The 7,586-nt window shown below is 47.5% G+C and overlaps 1 pseudogene; it reads right to left on the reverse strand.

The window, feature by feature from the left end:
- Positions 1-272: 272 nt before the first annotated feature.
- LOC126523937 (uncharacterized) lies at positions 273-7,169 on the reverse strand (annotated as a pseudogene).
- Positions 7,170-7,586: the final 417 nt, after the last annotated feature.

Raw genomic sequence — 7,586 nt, forward strand, 5'->3', positions numbered from 1 at the left:
AATACTGTGATAACTTGAGAGAGATGGACCCATTGCAAGCAGCAGACATCTTCTCAGCTCCAGCAGAACAACAGCAACTTGCCTTTCAGTAAATGAAAATGATTAATTAGTAATGATAAGTTACATTGTTTTTGCCGAGTATAAATACAATCTGACTTTCATGCATATCCACTCTCCGCTTTAGCGATACAACTAATTATTCGTAAAATAGAGTCTATGATGATACCATTCGCTTCTCTTGCATGTCTAAATTTTTCGCACGGATACACCGTTTACTGCTTGCTGCACCAGGGAAACACAGATGTACCAAGGAAACACAGCAGAGCAGTCAGAGCGAAGAACTCTTTTTTCTTTGGTCACTACAATTAAAACGTGCACCCAAGCAAGAAAGTAACGATCACAGGTAGTGAGCCACTGCTATTGCCTCGCACGTTTATTTCCGTATTCTAACAGAAGTTCTTGTATCGGATACAGTGTGCTCTCAAGCCAATACAAGCGTCAATACAAGTGCGCAACTGAACGCACTTTTGTTCTACGCTTTTAACGCGAGTTAGCAAGAGGTTAGAAGTGCCACACGAAAATTGCGATCGAGCTGATCGCGCTACCACTGGAATCGATCTGAAAAGATAGGGTGATCCTTTTCCCTATTCATGCGTCATTTTTGCCCGAAGACCTTGCATAGTGGTCGTTTGAAACAATATTTCTGTTCGCGACACCGGCTTACCACACATCATTTTAACACCTACGTTATGCAAACCAAATAAGATTAAAATGGGCTTACCTCATGAACAAGTTACGAGCACGCGTAGACTGCTGAACACCCGTTGAGAGCAAGCAGGCTGTCACATATCCAAGCGCATACGTGCACCCAAACACAGGTCAACTTCTTCGATGACGCAGCGTAGAGAGTTTTGTACACGAAGTGAAATACATTCAGCGCAAATTTCCCCGCGCGATGACAGCAAATGACGAGCGCACAAGCGTACACCACACGGCGACAAATTCGGAACTTTGTCAATTCGAATGTGCCGAGACCCAAGCAGCGTAACCATCCATCGTTTCTCTTCTTCTCTCCCGATGCGTCAACCTCTCTTCCTTGGGGTCTTGCTCCACTCTTGAGTACAAATCAAGAGATATTTACGGCAAATTAACAACTTTAACAACACGAAACGATAAATGCCGGCTGACTACACATCTGCAGGTTCGTCCACCACTCCTAACGGATGGATGGATGGATGGATGTTAAGAGCATCCCCTTTGGAAAGGGGCGGTGGGTTGCGCCACCAAGCTCTTGCTACTATACTGCCTAATATCCTACCTAGGTTAAACAATGTAAAAGAAAAAAAAAACAATATGAACTACCACGCCCAAATTTTCTGATCCCCTATTGCGAACTGTGCTTTTGTACGTCTCCCTCTTTTGTCGTTTCACTACTTTTCTTCCACCAATCCTCCAATCGCCTCTTACTAATGTCTATTGCGGACATGTTTTCTTTATGACTGCTCCCTCTGAATTCAAGGGCTTCAAGGAGGCTAGTAGTGCCTAGATCGACCGCTGGGTAGACGTCTTCACATTCTAATAAAACATGCTCCGTAGTTTCCCTAGCTTTACTGCAGCAGGCACATGCTTCTTCTTCCTTCTTATATCTCGCTTTATAGGTGCGTGGTATAGGTGCATCCCGATCTCGCTTCGGAAAGTAATGAGCTTCCCTTTGAGTTATCATAAATGCTTTCTTTCCTGATTTCATTTTTTCCTCTTAAGTCGTTACTCATGGCAGGTTTCTTTTCCAGTGCCGCCACCCATGAGACTAATTCAGCCTCTCTGACTTTCCGCTTGACCTTCTTTGTTGCTGTGTTGCCCACCCTACAGGCCGCATACTTGCTGGTAAGCTTCCTAGTTCTTTTCCTTCACTGTGAATCAATGTTTTTCCTGTACAGATACCTGAACACCCTCCCAGCCCAAATACTTTCTTCCATATTCCTCAGCCGTTTCTTCATACTCGATTTTACTGCGAGCGTCCCTCACTTCAAAACTAGTCCAGCCCATATCACCCTGCACAGCTCCATTTGTAGTCTTACCGTGAGCGCCCAATGCGAGGCGATCCACTGACCTTTGGTTCCCGTCGAGTCCTGATTGTACCCCTGATTTACAGCAAACAGCCGCATTTCCAAAAGTAAGTCCTGGAACCATTACACCTTTCCACATACCTCGAAGGACCTCGTATGTATTGTATCCCCATAGCGCTCTGTGCTTCATCATGGCTGCATTTCTCTTCCCCTTTACTGTTATGGTTTTTTCCTGTGTTTCCATATATCCATTGCCTTCATTTATCCATATACCAAGGTATTTACATTCTGTTACCCGAGGTATTTATTGGCCCTGCATCTCCACTGTCTGTTCACTGTTTTCATTGAATACCATAACACCTAATTTTCTAACACTAAATTTCAAACTAAATTGTTGCCTTCCTGTCCACAGATATTAGCCAGACGTTGCAAATCACTTTGCTTGTTAGCTAGCAACACAATGTCGTCCGCATAAAATAAACCTGGGAGGTGCTGCTCTATTACTGTACCCGCCTGTTTGTATTAAAGATTAAACCCGATATTACTTCCTTCCAGCGCCCGCTCCATGCTCACGATTGTCATGATTGGGGGCTCAATCCCATCGCTCGTGATCCGTTGTCAAGATTGGAGTCCGGCATGAATTCGAAGGTAGCTGGCCCATGCCGACATCCAACTTCTCCACGCTGAGGACGTTGAAGAAGGGAAGGACTGCTTCTCATCGAGAACGAGGAATATGGGTTTATTTACAGTATTTATATCAGTCTAACATGACTGTTTGAGAAAGTACATCATTCTAACATGACTGCTTGAGTGAGAGTGACCTGAGCAGCCGCACAACCGCGGTTTTTAAACACTCGGTCCTCTCCCGATACAAGGTGATGCGAACGTTCGTTTAGTCATCGCAAACTAGCCGCTTCCCCGCAGGACGGTCTACACACACACATGCACACACGCAAACACACAGGTGCGAAGGTCCGGAGCAGACGTCAGAGGGGCCCCGTAGAACTCGGAGCCGTTCTGGGTAGCGCGTTGTCTTGCGTCTTGGTCGGTGCGTGGGAAGCAGAGCAAAACGGCGTTCCCGCGGCAACTCGCGCACCCGTAGCAGATCAGGTCCGCGTTGGGGAGTTTGGGAACAATAGTTGGCTCGCCGAACTCATTCCGTCACAACGGAGATGAGGCTAGAGGTTGGCGGCGGTTTCAGCACAAAGCCTGCTTCATCGAACGCATCCTAGCTGAAGCGACGGAGAGTGGGGGATGCGCGTCTTGTTCGCCGACACAAAGTCGATTTAGTCACGCTGTGGCTAGAAGTTGGCGGCGATGCTCCCGAGATGTTGCTGCCACAGTCGCAACGGGTTGGCAAAACTTCGCACTGCAGCTGGCCGTTCTTAACAGCGCCTCCATGGCCCGAAAAATCTCGACTGTCTAGCGCTGACAACCGCTGGGCAGGAAGAGAACGGCTGGTGGCCAGGGGGTGATTGATGCCTTGGCTCGCAGCGACAACATGCGTATTGATTTCACCGCCCAAAACATCCAACAAGGACAGGCAACTGCAAAATGAACCCCACAACACGGCTCTACGCCGAGATGACGTACCTTGGCTCTCACTTTAGACCCGCTAGGCTTCAAAAAAATTAAAAAAAAACACATAAGTGCAGAAACAAAAAATATGCTGCATTTCGCTATGCCAATTTCTGAAGCAATTTCGTGCTGACAAATTCAGCAATCATGGAGGGAATCCTGCTAAATGAGAGGGGATCTTCTTGGCTTAACAAAATTTACACTAGTAACCCTAAAATTTAGGCGGGACCCTCAAACGCAGAATTCAAATTAGCCTGCTCAAACCAACCGCATTGCTATGCAACTTTCCCTTCTTATATCTAACGGAGAAGTTGTACCCTTGGTGAGTGAGGCTCCATCGGAGCAAGCGGCCGTTCTTGTGTGACATTTGATTGAGCCACGTCAGAGGACAGTGGTCGGTCTCGAAGATGAACTTCGCTCTGTACAAGTAACACGACAACTTCTGGGCGGCCCAAACTAAACAAGCGCATTCCTTCTCTGAAGCGCTGTAGGCCTCCTCTCTTAGATTTAGTTTACGGCTGGCATAGAGGATAGGATGCTCCTCGTTATCGTCGCCGACCTGATTAAGTACCACGCCCATACCTCTGTCGCTTGCGTCGCAGTGAACTATGGATGCCTTTGTGTAGTCTGGCGCGCGAAGCACAGGACGAGAAACCAATAGCGTTTTCAAACTTTGGAAAGCGTTCTCTTTGTCCTTATCCCAGTGTACGCTTCTCGGTGCTCCCTTTCGGAGGGCGTCCGTTAATGGACTTGCCATTTGCGAGTAATTCGGAATGTACCGTTGATAATACCCCACAAATTCCAAAAATGAACGAAGGTCTGTTTTCGTGCGCGGCTGAGAAAGTTCTCCAATCGTAGCTATTTTCAGCTCGGCCGGCCGTCTCATGCGTTGGCCGACAACATGGCCCAGATAAGTAACCTGTGAACAACCAAATCTACCCATTTCCGCTTTCATCGTTAAGCCGGCTTCCCTCAACCGTGAGAACACCTGTTCGAGGTGCGATACGTGTTGTTCCCAGCTGTCCGAAAAAATTGCTACATCATCAAGATAGGGCAAGGCGAACTCCTGCAAGTCTTTTAGGACAACATCCATTAACTTAGAGAAGCTAAACGGCGCGTTCTTCAGCCCGAAGCTGAGTGCGAGAGGGCGAAAAGTGCCTACAGGTGAGATGAATGCGGCATAGCGGCTGGCACTTTCTGAAAGGGGAACTTGCCAGTACCCCCGCACGAGATCTATAGTTGAAATGTATTTAGCAGCACTAACTCTTTCAATTCGTTCCTCATGTTGGGTATCGGGTACAGCTGATCCCTAGTGATGACATTTAACTTCCTGTAGTCAACACACGGACGAAGGTCCTTGTTAGGGGTTTCTACCAGTATTAGCGGTGACGTGTAGTCACTCTCAGCGGGCTCAATAACTCCCAACTCTAGCATGCGCTTTATCTCTGCCTCCATAATCTCTCTCTGTCTTGGAGACACCCTGTAAGTCTTTGATCTTATTGGTTCGGTTGATGTCAGCTCCATTTCATGCGTTATTAGTTCGCTTCTACCTGGCCGATTGCTGAACCTGTCGATACATTCCCCTAACACCCCTTTTAGCTCATCTAGCTGCTCGGGTCTTAGAGCGTGCGAGCTTACCGAGTGTTCTACTACTTCTTCTAGGCCGATTTCAGAGTTGGAGGTCTCCCTATACTCCTTAAACTTGGTACTAGTGCCATCCTGCTCTTTGATGGTATAGTTAACGACTCCGCTCCGCTCTACATACGGCTTCATCAAATTACAGTGATATATCCTCACTTCCTTCCTGCGACCGGGCATTTTCAGAGCATAGTTAGTATCTGAAAGTTTGTGCAACACTTTAACGGGCCCGTCCCAGTGAACTTCAAGCTTGTTCTTTTTTGAAGGTTTGAGGATCATGACCTGGTCTCCGGCGTTAAACGTTCGAAGCCTCGCATTGTTGTCGTAATAGAATTTGGCGTTCTTTTGAGCTACTCCCATGTTCTTTCCGACTAGTTCTTGGGTTGCGCTTAGCCGTTCCAACAATTTTAGTACGTATTCAACCACTGTTGGACTCTCCCCTCTTTCCTCCCACATGTCTCTTAACATTCTTAGTGGAGAACGGAGTGTCCTCCTATACACTAGTTCTGCTGGCGAGAACCCTGTCGCTTTATGTGGAACCGTTCGCAAAGCGAACAAAGTTGCCGGCAGACAGTTCTCCCAGTCCTCCTTGTGCTCGTAACTGAGCGCACGCAAAACTCGCTTAAGCACCGAATGCCACCTCTCTACACTGTTTGACTGAGGGTGATAGACAGAACTGTGTATTAACTTTACCCCGCACTTCTGCAAGAATGTGGAAGTCAGTGCGCTCGTGAATACTGACCCTTGATCTGCCTGAATTTCGGCTGGAAACCCAACTCGTGCAAACACTGTCAAAAGCGCGTCTACTACGTCGGTGGAGCTGAGCTCTTTCAGAGGGATTGCTTCTGGAAACTTTGTAGCCGGACACAGCATGGTAAACAAGTACCTGTAGCCCGATTTTGTTTTTGGAAGAGGCCCTACCGTGTCTATTACAAGTCGTCTGAAAGGCTCTGTTGTTAAGGGCACTATCTTCAGTGGAGCTTTCCATGTCTCTCCTGGTTTACCAGAACGCTGGCAGGCGTCGCATGATCTTACAAAGTTTTCTACGTCTTTGAAACAGCCAGGCGAGTAGTATTCTATAAGCAATCTTTCCTCTGATTTGTTTATGCCGAGGTGGCCGGACCACCCATTTCCATGATACAGACTCAAAAGGTCCTCCCTATACTTAGTAGGTACGACTAACTGATCCAAAATCCTACCCTTTCGATCTCTGTAGTGCCGATACAACAATCCTCCCCTCTCATGTATCGTCACGTTGTGCCTAGCAATGCCTTCTTTGGCTGTGTCATGTAATTTAGCTAAGCTCTCATCATTCTCTTGCTCGGCTGCCAAGGACTCTCTATTCACACGTAAGAGCTGATCAAAGTTCTTTGAGGCCGGTGATAATAACGACCCTGTCTCGCTTACGTTTGCGTCAGCTCGCTCTTCCTGCAGGCTTGAACTTTGACACTCTAGAGATACGCTCTCATTGAGCTGGGCAGCTGGCAGGCTCTCCTCGACTGATTTTTCATCCCTCAAACCTAGCTCCGATTCGGGCATTGAAGTTATCCCCTTTTCTGCTTCCGCTGGAGCAGCTTGTGCATTTTCAGCCGAAAGCGACGCGATTTTACGAGCTTGGCCTCGGGTCAATGCCTGTACTACGCCCTCTCCCAGTTTAAGCCCTTTTTCACGCAGTAACTGATTTGAACCATTCGAAAAGATGTAAGGGTACTGTAGTGACAAAAATTTGGAAACTGCAGCCTCGGTCTCTAGGTCCCCGAATGGTCCACAAATTTTGACTTTGGCCATGGGCAGACATACGCTGTGTTCTTATACAAACTGCTTGATCCATGCTACTTCTCCGGTGAAGTCATCTACTGTCACGTAAGACGGATGGACAATGTCCATCGTGGCGGCACTGTCTCTTAGCACTCGGCATGGTTTGCCATTAACTTGCAGGTCGTGAAGATAGGGGCTTAAAAGTTCCATATTCTCGTGTTTTTCCTCTACGTAGGAAAAAACTACGCTAGGCTTCCGGCAGTTTACAGCTATATGTCCCAGTTTGTGGCATTTATAACAGCGGATCGGCCTAAAAGATTCGAATTTTCTTTTCTGTTCCTTTTGTGCGGTTTCCCCGTTAAGTTTCTCCTCGCTCTTTTCTGCGGACTTTTCCTCCACGTCTACAGGCTCCGATCGTCTAGTCTGCGAACCCTTTTTGAACGGAAATGGTTTCCGCGGTCCATTTCGACCGTCCCAATTTCCGTCCTCGGCGTTCAACTTTCTACGGGTTGCGTACTCCTCGGCTAATTCAGCCGCCCTATCCAC

The sequence above is a fragment of the Dermacentor andersoni genome, chromosome 6, assembly GCF_023375885.2.
Source record: "Dermacentor andersoni chromosome 6, qqDerAnde1_hic_scaffold, whole genome shotgun sequence".
Classification (NCBI taxonomy): Eukaryota; Metazoa; Arthropoda; class Arachnida; order Ixodida; family Ixodidae; genus Dermacentor; species Dermacentor andersoni.